The 15,852-nt window shown below is 44.9% G+C and overlaps 1 non-coding gene across 1 annotated transcript; it reads right to left on the minus strand.

Annotated features, from left to right (window-relative positions):
- On the minus strand, positions 15,663-15,735 carry TRNAR-CCG. The gene has a single exon. It is a non-coding gene; the product is annotated as a tRNA-Arg (tRNA).

A 15,852-nucleotide genomic window follows, 5' to 3' on the forward strand; every position in this document is an offset into this window, starting at 1 on the left:
TCCAGCATTGCCATGAGCTGTGGTGTAGGTTGCAGACCTGGCTCCGATCCCACATTGCTGTGGCTGTGCATAGATTGGCAGCTACAGCTCCGATTTGACCTCTAGCCTGGGAATTTCCATATGCCTCAGGTGTGGCCCTAAAAAGAGGAAAAAAAAAAAAAAGGTAGGCAGACCTGCAGGCTTGTGTCAGCCAGGCTAGTATTCTCTTTCTATAAACAAGTCACCTAAGAAGCCAAACATCAGGGTTCTTGGTAATATAAACCAGAGCATGAGGAGTTTGTCATATGATTAGAATATTTAAAGATATTAGTTTCTCATAGCCTACTAAATCCATTTCCACATGCCCATCTTCCACATATCAAGTGGAAGAATCTAAGAGCCTAGCTGCCTTCCCCTCCCATCAATTTGAGTGTGTCTTTCTACTTTGCAAATATTTGTTGAGCATCTGCTACATGTTGTATAATAAAGAATTTGTGGCATTCCCACTATGGCACAGTGGGGTTAAGAATCTGACTGCAGTGGCTCAGATTGTTGTGGAAGCTCGGGTTCAGTCCCTGCTCAGGAACTTCCATATGTCTCAGATGTGGCCATGAAAAAAAAGGAAAAAGGAAAAATTTGTGCCAGGTTCCTGGTATGGAGCTTCTAGCCCTTGGAATTTCCCAAGGGATGGAAACATCTTAATTATTCATGAGCTCCCTGGATCACACCTGAGTTATGCTAATGAGGTGACTCTTGAAGGGCCCCCTGAGACCTTTAGGGTGGGACCTGGTCACCAGAAAGATCAACCATGAGATTAGAGGCTTGGGACTTTGAGCCAGCCTGACCTCCAGGGAGCTGAGAGGGGCTGGAGACTGGGTTCAGTGCGATGCTCCACGATTTAATCCGTCGTGCCTGCTTAATGAAACCAAGGACAACTCAAGGGAGCTTCCTGGTTCGGGACCACACCGATGTGCCAGGAGGGTGTTGCACCCTGACCCATGGAGAGAGAACCCTGAAGCTATGCATTGGAGACCCCCCCAGATCTTGCCCTATGTGTCTCTTCATTTGGCTGGTTCTGATTTATATCCTTTATAATAGATCTTTGATCATAAATATAGCACTTGCCTGAGTTTTGTGTGTTATAGAGAATGATCAAATGTGTTGCAGAGAAGAAGTGTGAGAACACCCTAGATTTGTACCCGGTTGCTGAAATGAGGGCAGGATGGTTCTGGATCCTGCCCTTTAACTAGTGGTGTCTTCGCTAACTCTGGGTGGTGACTGTCAGAGGGAACTGCCGTCCACCACTTGGTAGGTATCAAAACACTATGTGCCAGGCATTTTAGAAGCCAGAACTACCAGTCATCATTCTTCCAAAAGAGTACAATACTATTGCTTTGGTCCCCATTAAGTAAATTAGGGTCATGTCCTAGTTGTATTTCAGGACCATCTTGATCAGGGCTGGGGTCTCCCCAGATGCCTCAGGCTTTCACAGGTAGCTGCTAGGTTTACTCCCATAGGCACTGGGCGAGGTCCTGGATGATTGGGACATAAAGCCTCCCTCAGGAGGCTCACAGACTGCTATGGGAAATACCACTCTGCTGCAGTAAGTGCAATATTAAAAGGCTATACCTGTTGGAGAGAAAGGAGCAGTCTGGGGTTCACCAGAGAGACCAAGGAGGGCAGGCAGTGCAGGCTGAGACAACAGCACATGCAAAGGCACTGGGGTAGAAGAGACTATGTGAGTCTACCCAGGCCCAGGAAGCATGGCAGTGCTCTAGGGAAGGAGCCCCTATGGCGAAAGGGGCTGAGACCCTCCACGCCTTATAGACGACTCTCCCACAGACAATGGTAAGTACCTGCTTTTTAATTCATTTTGTTTTCCTATCACTCTACATTATTGTAATGAAACATTGGGGGTGGGGTGGGAGAGTAGACGTGAGAACTACCACCATAACCCCAATAAGCACTTCAGTATTCCTATGGTTTTCCTTCTAGGCTTTTTTTTTTTTTTTTTTTTTTTTTTTTGCCACACCACATCATGTGAAAGTTCCCTAGCCAAGGATCAAACCTATACCATGGGATCCTTAACCCGTTTCACCACAAGGGAACTCTCCAGGCTCTTTTTTTTTTTTGTCTTTTTAGGGCTGCACCCGTGGCATGTGGAACTTCCCAGGCTAGAGGTCAAATCAGAGCTGCAGCGGCTGGCCTACACCACAGCTCACGGCAATGCTGGATCCTTAACCCACCGAGTGGGCCAGGGATCACACACACATCCTCATGGATGCTAGTCGGGTTCATTACCACTGAGCCACAATGGGAACTGCCCCGGGCTGTTTCTTGGATACCATTTTGACACAGGTGCCACCAGAGGACCTGCACTAATTTGGATCCTGTGTCTTTCACACAACGCCGTGACCAGGGCATTTCCGCATTTCATGTATCCTGTGTACAGTTTTGTGTTCAGCTTTTACTCAGTGAAAATTGTTCAAATATTAAAGCTCTTTGTAGATACATAATCTCATAGCTGCATAACATGTTCTCTTTTTTTTTTTTGTCTTTTCGTCATTTTAGGACCGCACCCACAGCATATGGAGGTTCCCAGGCTATGGTTCGAATTGGAGCTGAAGTCACCTGCCTATGCCACAAGCCACAGTAACACTGGATCCGAGCCACATACGCAACCTACACCACACAGCTCACGCCAATGCTGGATCCTTAACCCACTGAGCGAGGCCAGGGATCGAACCCTCATCCTCATGGATGCTAGTCGGGTACCTTAACCGCTGAGCCACGATGGGAATTCCTGATCTGTTAATTTTTTTTAAAATTTTTGACTGCGCCCGTGGTGGGCAGAAGTTCCCAGACCAGGTATCAAACCTGAGCCATAGCAGTGACAAGGCCAGATCCTTATCCTGCTGAGCCACCAGGGAACTCCTGACCTATTAATTTTTGATATCTTAAATAAGAAATGTTATAAGTTCCTTTGTGGTGCAGTGGGTTAAGAATCCGGTGTTGTCACTGCAGTGGCCCAGGTCACTGCTGTGGTGTGGGTTCAGTCCCTGGCCCTCCACATGCTATGGGCATGGCCAAAAAAAGAAAGAAAAAGGAATGTTACTGTTTATATAGTCAAATCTATTGGTTATTTTTGGTGATTCATTCGTCCCTTTAGAAGAGCCTTTAAAATTTATACAAGTTATACATATTAATTGCAGAAAAATTAGATATTAGATATAAGAAAAAAGAAAAAATCAACTATAATCCTACTGTTTAGAAATAACTACTGTAAATATTTTGATGCACCAATTTCCAGACTTTTTTCCTATACATATGTGTACATTGTAACTGTTACATAATTTCTTTCTTTTTCTTTCTTTCTTTCTTTCAGTCTTTTTAGGGCTGTACACATGGCATATGGAAGGTCCCATACGGATCAAATCAGAGCTGCAGTTGCTGATGTACGCCACAGCCACAGAACACAGTATCTGAGCCTCATCTTCGACCTACACCACAACTCACAGCAATGCCAGATCCCTGACCTACTGAGCAGGACCTGGGATTGAACCCGCATCCTCATGGGTACTAGTTGGGTTCGTTACTGCAGAGCCACGAGAGGAACTCCACATAATTTCTTTATATAAAAATGGGATCCTGGTATATGCATATTTTATGAGATGGTTTTGAAAATTTTAACAGTATGGTAACATCTTTTCCTCAATAAATACAGGATTCCATAATCTTTTTTTTTTTTTTCCTTTGGCCACACCCAAGGCATGTGGAAGTTCCCAGGCAGGGATCGAACCCATGCCACAGCAGTGACCCAAGGAACAATGCCAAATCCTTAACCTGCTGTACCATAAGGGAACTCCCCCATGATCATCTTTAATGACTGAATTCCTGGACTATTACATTACTGAATCAGAAGATAGGATAATTTCAATATTTTTGCTGCATATTGCTGAACTGTCCCCCAGATATGTTGTATCAGTTTACACTGACTGTCAGTCAGCAGAGGCATGAAATAACAAGTATTTCTCCATATCAGAATATCAAATCATCATTATTTTATATCCTTGCTGTTCTGAAGAGGTTTTTTTTAATATTTCTCTTTGTTTTAATTCACATTTCTTTGACTGCTTGTGATATTGCACACTTTTTCTTTTTTTCGTAGATATATTGGCCATGTAAATTTCTCTTGTTAATGGCCTGTTCATATTCTTTGTCTGTTTATTAGGATGGTGATACTTTTCTTTGATTTCAAGAGCCATAAGAATTTTAACCCTTTGTCCATTATGCATATCGCAACTATTTCCTCATAAGAATTTTGTTTGTTTGTTTTGCTTTTTAGGGGTGCACCCGCAGCATATGGAGGTTCCTAGGCTAGGGGTTGAATCAGAGCTGCAGCTGCCTGCCTACACCACAGCCACAGCCATGCCAGATCCTTCACCCACTGAGGCCAGGGGTCGAACCCATAACCTCACGGTTCCATTCATTCCGTTGTGCCACAATGGGAACTCCAGAAGTTTTTTTTTATATTAAACCTTTTATTTGCTTTAGTTCGCCATATTCTTCTTTTTTTTTTTTTTTCTTTTTTTTTAACTTTTTTGGCCATCCTGGCAGCATATGGAGTTCTGGGGCCAGGGATCAGATCTGAGCTGCAGCTGTGACCTTATGCCCTAGCTGAAGCAAAGCCAGATTCTTAACACACGGTGCCAGGCCAGGGACTGAATCTGCATCCAGGCGCTCCAGTGACACCACCGATCCTATTGCGCTACAGTGGGAGGGAACTCCTAGAACTTTTAATTTTGTAGAGTAAAATCCATCAACTTTTTGTTTAGCAATGTCCTTGGTTCTTTTGTATCATGCTTAGAAGGACTTTCTTTAACCCCAAATTTTGTTATATCTATTTTTTTCTAGTGCATGGTTAAATCCTGACTCCATCTGGAAATTATTTTGGTATGCAGTATGAGGTAAGAATCTAATTTTATTTTTTTCTTAAATAACTAGAATGTTGTCTAATCCACTTGGCAAGTAAATCCATCCTTTCCCAAATTTGAGATGTCACCTTTAACATGGAGAGTATGAACATCTAAAAATGTAGGTCTAGGGCGTCCCCATCGTGGCGCAGTGGTTAACAAATCCAACTAGGAACCATGAGGTTGTGGGTTCAATCCCTGCCCTTGCTCAGTGGGTTAAGGATCTGGTGTTGCCGTGAGCTGTGGTGTAGGTTGCAGACGCGGCTCGGATCCCACGTTGCTGTGGCTCTGACGTAGGCTGGAGGCTACAGCTCTGATTAGACCCCTAGCCTGGGAACCTCCATATGCCGCCGGAGCGGCCCAAGAAATAGCAAAAAGACAAAAAATAAATAAGTAAATAAATAAATAAATAAAAATGTAGGTCTATGTCTATATTTTCTTTTCTTTTTTTTCCCAGTGTACAGCAAGGGGATCAAGTTATCCTTACATGTATACATTACAACTACATTTTTTTTCCCCATCCTTTGTTCTGTTGCAACGTGAGTATCTAGACAAAGTTTCAATGCTACGCAGCAGGATCTCCTTGTAGATCTATTCTAAGTTGTGTCTGATATATATTTTCTTCTGTTACTTCATCTATTTCTTCCATGCCTCTATGTCCACATTGGGACATTGTTATAATCACAATGATCTTATCATATATCTCTCTTTTCAAAAATTGTTTTAGCTATTATAGTTTTTTCCCACATGAATTTTAGGATTGTTCTGCTAAATTAAAAAAAAAATCCAACAGGATTTGCATTCAATTACAATTGCATTAGGAGTTCCCCGGGTGGCCCAGCAGGTTAAGGATATGATATTGTAACTGCAGTGGCTCAGGTTGCTGAGCCACAGATTCGATCCCTGGCCGAGGAGCTTCCACATGCCACAGGTGCAGCCAAAAAAATTCTAATTCCAAATTTTGGAATATTCCATATAAATGTGTACTTGTAGTTCAATACATGATCTTAGAAATGAATGGTGGTGTACAACTACAAATGTAATAAAATTGAGTAATTAAAAAATAAAATACATTTCTATAAAAAAAGAAATGAATGGTAATAAAATTGGGAAATTTTTCCTTTTTTAATTTGGGAACTGCCTTGTCTCATATTACAATGAAATGTAAAAGAATATCTATTGTTAATAATCATAAATTAGGAGTTCCTGTTCATGGTGCAACGGAAACAAATCTGACTAGGAACCATGAGGTTGAGGGTTCGATCCTTGGCCTCCCTCAGTGGGTTAAGGATCCGGCATTGCTGTGAGCTGCGGTGTAGGTTGCAGACGAGTCTCAGATCTGGCATTGCTGTGGCTGTGGCCTAGGCGGGCAGCTGTAATTCCAATCAGACCCCTAGGCTGGGAACCTCCATATGCCGCGGGTGCGGCCCTAAAAAGACAAAAAGACCAAAACAAAAATCATAAATTATAGTAATAGCTGGCACCTATGAAGCACTGTTCCAAGTTCTAGATCCTTATGTAAACATGAGCTTATACTTTTAGTATCCCAACTTAGGGATAAGAGAAAGGTGAAGTAGCTTACCCAAGGTTATGCAGCTAGTAGTCAGTGGATACCAAAACCATTAGCTATGACCAGTGCTCTTTATGCAAGGTAGCAATTAAAGAGAAGGGAAAAGATCAGTTAACATAAAATAGCCGTGGAGTTCTCCTGTGGCGCAGCAGGTTAAGGATCTGGAGGTGTCACCTTAGTCCTTGGGCTGCTGCTGCAGTGCGGGTTTGATCCCTGTCCTGGGAACTTTCACATGTTGCAGGTGCAGCCAAAGAGAGAGAAAGAGAGAGAAAACCCACAGCTGTTAGAAACCTCCTCTACAAATGGCCATGAGGTCTGAGTTGATCATCACAGCTGTATTCTTGCATCACATTCGTGTTGCTTCTACCCTCAGCTGGGCAGAGCTCTAGGCTTGGTAAGGAGACTCAAAACTTTATTCCTGTAGGACTTGAGTTCTTGATGGTCCTGTCTTTATTGGATTGCTGTCCGTTCCCACTCACCAAATCTTCAGGACAAGGGATGTGTCCCCAGTGAATCCTTGGATTCCAGACATTTCCTTTTTCCTCCACTAAGCAGCAGAGCAGATTCCCTTGGCAATCACACTTCGTGAAGGCTGAGTTTGGTGACTGCCGTGGCTGGGGCTGCTAAAACACACCACCATAGACTGAGCAGCTTAAACAGCAGGTCATTTCTCACAGTTCTGGTCATTTCTCACAGATCCCACAGACCGAGATCAGGGTGTCAGTCTGGTTGGGTTCCAGTGAGAGTCCTCTTCCTGGCTCAGAGAAGGCTGCCCTCTTACTGCACCCTTACATGGCAGAGAGAGCACAACAGAGAGACAGAGAAAGGAAGGGCTCTGATTCTTCTCCTTCTTCTAAGGACACTAAATTCCATCATGCAGCTCGACTCCTGTGACCTCATCCAAAAACCTCAACTCCTAACACCATTACACTCGATTGTGGGGTAACATAAACATTCAGCTCCTATTAGTGACCCCCTTTTCTGCCTTTTGATTCAGCAGCATGAAGGGTCCCAGGCATCAGGGAAGCAGCTTCGGCTCCAATTGAATGGAGCCATGATAGTGTTTTCTGCCATAAACATCCCTCCGCTGGGCACTAGGACCTCTGGACCCACTGAGCCTCAGATGACTGGCAAGGAAAGCAAAAAAATTCTTCCAGTGAGTTATTAGGGGTCATAGTGAGAGAAGCCATCCCTACCTCCTCTCCTTGGAACATTCTGGACATGTCTAAGTCCAGACGTGGTAGTGCTAGCAGAAGCCCTGCTGGCAAGGAAGGCAAATCCATACCCAGAACACGTGTCTGTCCCTGTGAGGACCAGGCGCTGTCCACACGTCTTAGTCTTCCTGCTAACAAGAGACTATTGTTTTGCCTTCAGGGTGAGACCTTCCCCTTGGAGAGGCGCCCTCTGCTGGCCTTTCCTAGGATCTGCGGCCTTGAGCATCCTCTTCTCATTGGCCTGTATCCCTTTTGGGGGTTCCTCACTCCTTTGGGTAGTCCTTGATTTGAGGAGTTTCAGATGTCTCCTACTTTCATCGATAGTGTCGTTTGCGGTTCTGCTTCTCATTCTCCTTGTGCTTTTGTGGGATAGTTGAGAGGCATAGAGAAAAATGGCAACTTGACTGTAGTTTTTAATACTGAAATCTGGTAAAATTTTATAAAGTATGGTAATTCGAAATGTTGTTATTGGATTGTATCTTATTATAAATTATGGTGTCCTCTCTGGCATTCTTAAATGAGTTTTGAAAATTTGGACTAATACAATACTAATAAATATTTGTATTCATCTAAGTCTCTAAGATTTTTAAGTTCCAAAGCAATCCAGTACAAGAAGAAGAAAAACGAACTGATGATGTTAGAAATAAGGCTACTGGAGTTCTCATCGTGGCTCAGTGGAAACGACTCTGATTAGTATGTATGAGGACGCAGGTTCGATCCCTGGATTAAGGAGCCGGCGTTGCCATGAGCTGTGGTGTGGGTGGCAGACAGGGCTCCGATCCTGAGTTGCTGTGGCTGTGGTGTAGGCTGGAGGCTACGGCTCTGATTCGACCCCCAGCCTGGGAACCTACATATGCTGCGGGTGGGGCCCTAAAAAAAAAAAAAATAAGGCTTCTGGTCAGTCTGGGCAGCAGTCATTGGAGGGGGCTGGGATGGGAGCTTCTGCAGGGAGTCATGGTCTGTTTCTTGATCTGGGTTCTAGGTATACAGCGTGTTCTGTTTGTTAACATGAGTGAACTTGCTTAGGATATGTGATTTTTCTCTATGTATTTTATGTGTTAACAATTATTTTTAACCCAAATTAGAACACCCTATAATTAAAAATAAATAATTATCCTAGTAAGTATCTGATGTTTATCTGCTTCAGTTAAAATGGAGAGGAGAGGAATTCTCACTGTGGCCCAGTGGGTTAAGGATCCAGATTGTCTCTCTGGAGGCACCGGTTCCATCCCTGTCCTGGTGCAGTGGGTTAAGGATCCAGTGTTGCTGCAGCTGTGGTTTAGGTCGCAGCTCCAGCTTGGATTTGATCCCTAACCTTGGAACTTCCATATGCTGTGTGTGTGGCCAAAAAAAACAAAACAAAAAAATGAAAAGAAGGATTTTGTGGAAAACCTTCAAATATCTGAATTTTGCTGTATTCTTCCATTTATTAAGGATCCTATCTTTGATTCTAAGTAATGGGTTGTTGGGGTTTTTTTTGATAAGGAGCTGCATAAGGTATTTGTATATTTTGGAGATGAATCCGTTGTTAGTCACTTCATTTGCAAATATTTTCTCCCATTCTGTGGGTTGCTTTTTTGTTTTGTTTATGGTTTCCTTTGCTGTGCAAAAACTTTTAAGTTTAATTAGGTCCCATTAGTTTCGTGGATTTTTTGTTTGTTGTTTGTTTCTTTGTATTGCTTTTTTTTTTTTTTTTTTTTTTTAGGGCCTACACCACAGCCATAGGAACACCAGATCTGAGCTACGTCTGCCACCTACACCACAGCTAAGGGCAACACCCAATCCCTGACCCACTGACTGAGGCCAGGGATCAAAACCGAGTCCTCATAGATACTAGTTGGATTCATTTCTGCTGTGCCACAACAGGAACTCCTCACAATTCTTTTGTTGATGGCATCACATGAGAAGCCCCAGGCCAAACAACCAACTAGATGGGAACACAGCCCCGCCCATCAGCAGACAATCTGCCTAAAGTCCTAGGCACATAGCCGTCTCTAATCATACCCCTTTCCATGGCCCTGCCATGTCGGGAACTAGAGGAATCAGTCTCCCAGACTTCAGACTATACCACAAAGCTACAGTCATCAAAACAGTATGGTACAGGTGCAAAACAGAAATACAGATCAATGAAACAGGATAGAAAGCCCAGAAATAAGCCCACACACCCATGGTTAACTAACCTACAATTAAGGAGGCAGGAACATGCATCGGAGACGAGATAATCTCTTCAATAAGTGGTGTTGGGAAAACTGGACAGCTACATGTAAAATAATGAATTTAGAACATTCTCTAACACCATACATAAAACTAAACTCAAAATGGATTAAAGATCTAAATGAAAGACTGGATACTATAAAACTCTTAGAGGAGGCAGAGCCTCCTTGCCTGGCCGCTTGCATCTCTTACAAGCACCCCATCTTAATAAATGTATTTCTTGCCAAAAAAAAACCTCTTAGAGGAAAAACTAGGCAGAATGTTTTCTTTGCCATAAATTGCAGTAATATCTTTTCAGTCCCATCTCCTAGAATAGTGAAAATAAAAACAAAAATAAACTAATGGGACCTGGGAGTTCCCATTTTGGCTCAGCGGTAATGAATCCAACTAGTATCCATGAGGATGCAGGGTTGATCCCTGGCCTCGCTCAGTGAGTTAAGAATCCAGCATTGCCGTGAGCTGTAGCATAGGTCACAGACACAGCTCGGATGTGGTGTAGCTGTGGCTGTGGCTAGGCTGGCAGCTGCAACTCCGATTGGACCCCAAGCCTGGGAATTTCCATGTGCCGTGGGTGCAGCCCTAAAAAGCAAAAACAAACAAACAAACAATTGAGAGAGATTGGAGAAGGAGGCTGCTGAGGTGGGAAAAGGCACTTCCAAGTATGCTGGACAAACTGGAAGCTGACCCTGAGTGTGGTACCACCACTGATCGCTCCCTGTGGAAATTCACCAACAGCAACTACTCTGTGACCTTCGATGATGCTCCAGGCGCTGAAACTTTATCAAATCACCATCACCAGCACATCTCAGTCTGATGGTCCTGTCCTGATGGCTGCTGCTCATGATGGGGAATTTGAAGCAAGAATCTCCAAGGATGGGAAGACACCCCCCCACCTTTTTTTTTGTTTGTTTTGGCTGCACCCAGGTCGTGTAGAAGTTTCTGATCCAGGGATCGAACCTGTGCCACAGCAGTGACCCATGCCACTTCAGTGACAATGCCGGATTCTTAACCCACTGCGCCACAAGGGAACTCCCCAAATTCTTGAAATCTGTTGATCCTGCCCTCTGTGAGAGGGTTCCTGGCAAGCCCATGTGTGTTGAGAATTTCTCTGATGATCCTCCTCTGGGCCCTTTTGCTGTTTATAACATGAGAGGATGGTTGGGTTCATTACTGCTAAGCTACAGGAGGAACTCCAGAAAGGAGAATATTTTATAGACTATTTGTTTTGTGTGCATGTATGGCAGTTTTAAGTTATTAGTTCTTAAAATCAATACCTTTTAAAGGAAAAAACTGAACCGAAACTCTGTCAGAGAGGAGTTTCCATTGTGGCTCAGTGGTAATGAACCAGACTAATACCCATGAGGACATGGGTCCATCCCTGGCCTTGATCAGTGAGTTAAGGATCTGGCATTGCCTGTGAGCTGTGGTGTAGGTCCCAGACTCGGCTTGGCTCCCGAGTTGCTGTGGCTGTGGTGTAGGCCAGCAGCTGTAGCTCTGATTCGACCCCTAGCCTGGGAACCTCCATATGTCACAGGTGCGGCCCTAAAAACAAACAAAAAAACCAAACTGACAAACAAAAATCTGTCAGAGAATTTTGAGACCCATTAAAACAAAGTTGAATGGAGGGGGAAAAAACGACAACCCAGTCTGGAATTCCCATTGTGGTTCAGTGGGTTAAGGACCCGACATTGTCTCCCTGAGGATGTGGGTTTGATTCCTGGCCTCAGTAGGTTAAGGATCCGGTGTTGCCGTGAGCTGTGGTGTGGGTGGCAGACAAGGCCCATGTCTGGCGTTGCTGTGACTGTGGTGTAGGCTGGCAGCTGCAGCTCTGATTTGACCTCTGGCCTGGGAACCTCCATATGCTACAGGTGTGGACAGAGAATAGAAAAAGTAGGAGTTCCTGTCGTGGCGCAGTGGTAAACAAATCCTACTAGGAACCATGAGGTTGTGGGTTCGATCCCTGGCCTCACTCAGTGGGTTAAGGATTCGGTGTTGCCATGAGCTGTGGTGTAGGTCGCAGACATGGCTCGGATCTGATGTTGCTGTGGTTGTGGCGTAGGTTGGCAGCTACAGCTCCAATTAGATCCCTAGCTTGAGAATCTCCATATACTGCGAGTGCGGTAGCCCTAAAAAGACAAAAAGAAAAGAAAAAACAAGCAAAAAACCCCCCTGCCAAGTCTACCTCACCTAAAATCAACAGTGGTGATGGAACAATTACATGGAATACTAAAAATAAAATGTATGAAATTTGTGCCAAGGAAAGTTGCCGGTGTTTTGTGTGGCTAGCGAGCATTCATGCCTCTTTTTCCTTTTAAGGAATTACCTCGTCCCCTTCATGGGAAGAACCGGGGGTGGGTAGTCCCTCTGTGGTCCCATGAATCAACAGGAGAAAGACCCATGACCCAAGGGAGCCGATTATAAGCTTTTACCTAGAACTTTTAATTCTGGAGCAAGTGGATGGGACCGAGAATGAAGAAAACTATCGGTGTCACTGATTGCAGCTTGAGCTGGTGATAAGTGACAATGACAGCAGCAGTGGTGGCATTCTAACGGGTGTTTCTGACTCTGAGAGTCATTGTGCTTTTTGGGGGGGCCATTGGCATGTCCTTGTTTCCTGCTAGTTCCCAAGCCAGCTCCTCTAGATTTGCCCCAGCACCCCCGGCTTTATCAAGCACCTCCCCTATCCCATGTCTTTCCAATGAATGATCATTTGCTTTGCTCAGGTTGACCTAGTTTGTTTCCAGAAACAAAAGGGACCTAGCAAAGGAGATGGCGATGTCGCTCGGAGAAGCAGGAAAAAGAGATTTTTCTGGAAGCCTGGGAACAGAGAGTGTTTCAACAAGAATTTCAAACTTCAGGGCGAAGTCAAGCAAGATGAGGACTGGAAGGTATTTCTTAAATCTGCCACTGTAGAGGTCACTACTGTCCGAGAGGAGGGTGGCCGGCAACAGGGGAGGGAGGAGACCACGGCAAGTGGGTGAAAGGAGACACTGGGGGCGTGGAAACTGCCCTCAAAGCAGCCTGGCTGCAGGGAGTGAGGGACCCAGGATGCAGGTCAGGTGCCCAGGACCAAGGCTGGGCAATTAAGGAGTGGAGAAGCTGTAGCAAGTTTAGGGCCTGAAAGGAAAGAGCCAGCAGAGGGAAACTAAAGACAGGCAAAGGGGAAATGAATGGCTTGCACCTTTTGAGCGTTTACTGGACTGGTTTCATGAGGGGAGAGGGCTTGGATTCAAAGCAAAATCAGAAGGAGGGACTGGCCTGGGACCAGAGGAGGGACAGCTCTTCCTGTGAGACAGAAGAGGGTAGAGGGAGTTCCTGTTGTGGCTCAGCAGTAACAAACCCCATTCATATCTATGAGGACACCAGTTCGATCCCTGGCCTCGCTCATTGGGTTAAGGATCTGGTGTGGCTGAGCTGTGGTGTAGGTTGCAGATCTGGTGTGGCCGTGGCTGTGGCACAGGCCGGCAGCTGCAGCTCCGATTCGACCCCTAGCCTGGGACCTTCCATGTGCTGTGGGTGCAGCCCAAAAAAGGAAAAAAAGAGGGACGAAATGGGGAAGACGCCAGCGGTGAGGGAAGAGGAGAATGTGGATCTTGCACGGAATGACTCGAACCTGGGGCGTTCAGTAGGCACTCAATGACTTTGCTGCCCTCAGCTGAATGAACTCTGGTGCGTGAGCCACACAGCAGGAGTGGGGCTGAGGGAGAGAAATGAGATGGGAGAGACCGGTGAGCCTGCTGGAGGCCTGAGCAGGCCAGGCAGAAGCCCACGTAACCTTCAAGGAGTTGTCCTGCACAGTCCGTGGGCTGAATATTGCCATCTGAGAGCCGTCTTGCCTTTGGGGACCAAGGAGACATGGCGACTGTCCATTGTTCCCAGACCCTGCCTACAGATGGGAGGCTGGAGACGATGCAGTTCAAGTGTTGGGGGGAGTTCCCTAGTGTTCCAGTGGTTAGGATTTGGCGACTGCTGTGGCCGAGGTTCAGTCCCTGGCCTGGGAACTGAGATCACACATCACGCTGATGCACGCTGCAGATCCCTCCCCACAAAAGACAAGATTTTTTGAGCATTTACTGTATGCAAGAACCTAATGTGGCCCACTCTGAGATTCCATGAGCGGAGCTAGAAATTATCCCCTGGGCTTATTTATTTGCCACCGTGCTCTGGTTTTCAAATTCAGCACTACATTTCTAATCTTAAAAAAGGATGGTAGGAGTTCCCGTCGTGGCTCAGTGGTTAATGAATCCGACTAGGAACCATGAGGTGGTGGGTTCGATGCCTCGGCTTGCTCAGTGGGTTAGGGATCCGGCGTTGCCGTGATCTGTGGTGTAGGTGGCAGACGCGGCTCAGATCCCGCGTTGCTGTGGCTCTGGCGTAGGCCGGCGCTACAGCTCCGATTGGACCCCTAGCCTGGGACTCTCCATATGCCGAGAGAGAGGCCCTATAAAAGGGAAAAAGACAAAAAAAAAAAAAAAAAAAAAGGATGGTAACGGTATCAGCTATATTTTCTCATTGATTGCGTGGGGATTTTTTTTTTTTGGCCTGCACCTGAGGCATGCAGAAGTTCCTGTGCCAGGGATAGAACCAGTGCCACAGCAGCAACCTGAGCCACTGCAGTGAGGACACCGGATCCTTAACCCGCTGAGCCGCATGGGAACTCCTGGTTTTCTTTTTAAAACACTTTTAATTTTGGATAATTTCAGATTTATATGAAAGTTGCGAAGATAGAACTGAGGGCTCCCATGTACCCTTCATTCACTTTCTTTTAATGTTAACATCTTACGTAACCATGTACATTTGTCACGAGGAAGAAATCAACATTGGTAGACTGCTGGTCACTAACTAGAGAATGTATTCAGAGTCCGCTTTTTTTTTTTTTTTTTTTTTCCATGAACATCCAAGCTCAAATCCAGGTATGACACTGCATTTAGTATTTTGCTGTTTTTCAAGAGTAGGAGTTAACTCAGTGATATTCGTCTTATACAAGTTTTACAAGAAGAGTTTAAACTTTTCTAGTCAACTGAACCAGTCTGAAAAGCGTAAAAACTCGATTGTATTTCTTTTATTGCAAATCAAATACACACACACAAACCTTATGATCCAGCTGTAATTTGTTGTTCATAATACTTTAGGGACAGAAACCATAAATTATATTTATTATATTTGTATGTTTTAATACAGTTAAAAACACAGTTGCTTATACATTCTCCTTAGTACTGGAAATAAGTCTGGAGTCAACACAGTTGGATCTGCTCACACTGTGAGCAGGATGGGATAAGGATGGGGAGGAAGTTTTGTCTGTGTGGCTGCCCATGGAAAACTCAGTTTATTCATTTATTTTTAATTTTATTGGAGTATAGTTGACGTAAACGTTGTAGTAATTTCAGGTGTACAGCAAAATACATATAAACTCAATTTAAAAAGGCAGAGAAAGAGGTGATGCCATCTGTCAAATTGGCGGTTCCTTTTCCTCAACCTTTTTCCTTTAAAGACCCGTATAAACTAAATGATTCTGTAGGTGAGATTGTGACTTTCACTTGCAAGTTCTCACTTGCAGTGCTGTTAAAACACGGAGATGCATTTCCTAATTTGTAAGTACAACAGACCTCATAGCTCTGTAGAGAAAGCGAAATAATGACATTTCAAAATCTACTTTGAGTTCTAAGTGCCTGTAATCACTTTTTTCCCCTTGCACCAAAATTAGTCTGTGTACGACCCAGATGGGACTCGAACCCACAATCCCCAGCTCCGGAGGCTGATGCCTTATCCATTAGGCCACTGGGTCACCACAGGATCCGCGTTCTCACACCATCTCCTTACGCGATGCCATCATCGCGCCCCGCCCCCGAGCTTGGCGGCCTCACGTCGGGCGGCGTGGGATTTGGGAGCCGCCCCCAGCGAC

The sequence above is a fragment of the Sus scrofa genome, chromosome 12 (assembly GCF_000003025.6).
Source record: "Sus scrofa isolate TJ Tabasco breed Duroc chromosome 12, Sscrofa11.1, whole genome shotgun sequence".
Lineage (NCBI taxonomy): Eukaryota > Metazoa > Chordata > Mammalia > Artiodactyla > Suidae > Sus > Sus scrofa.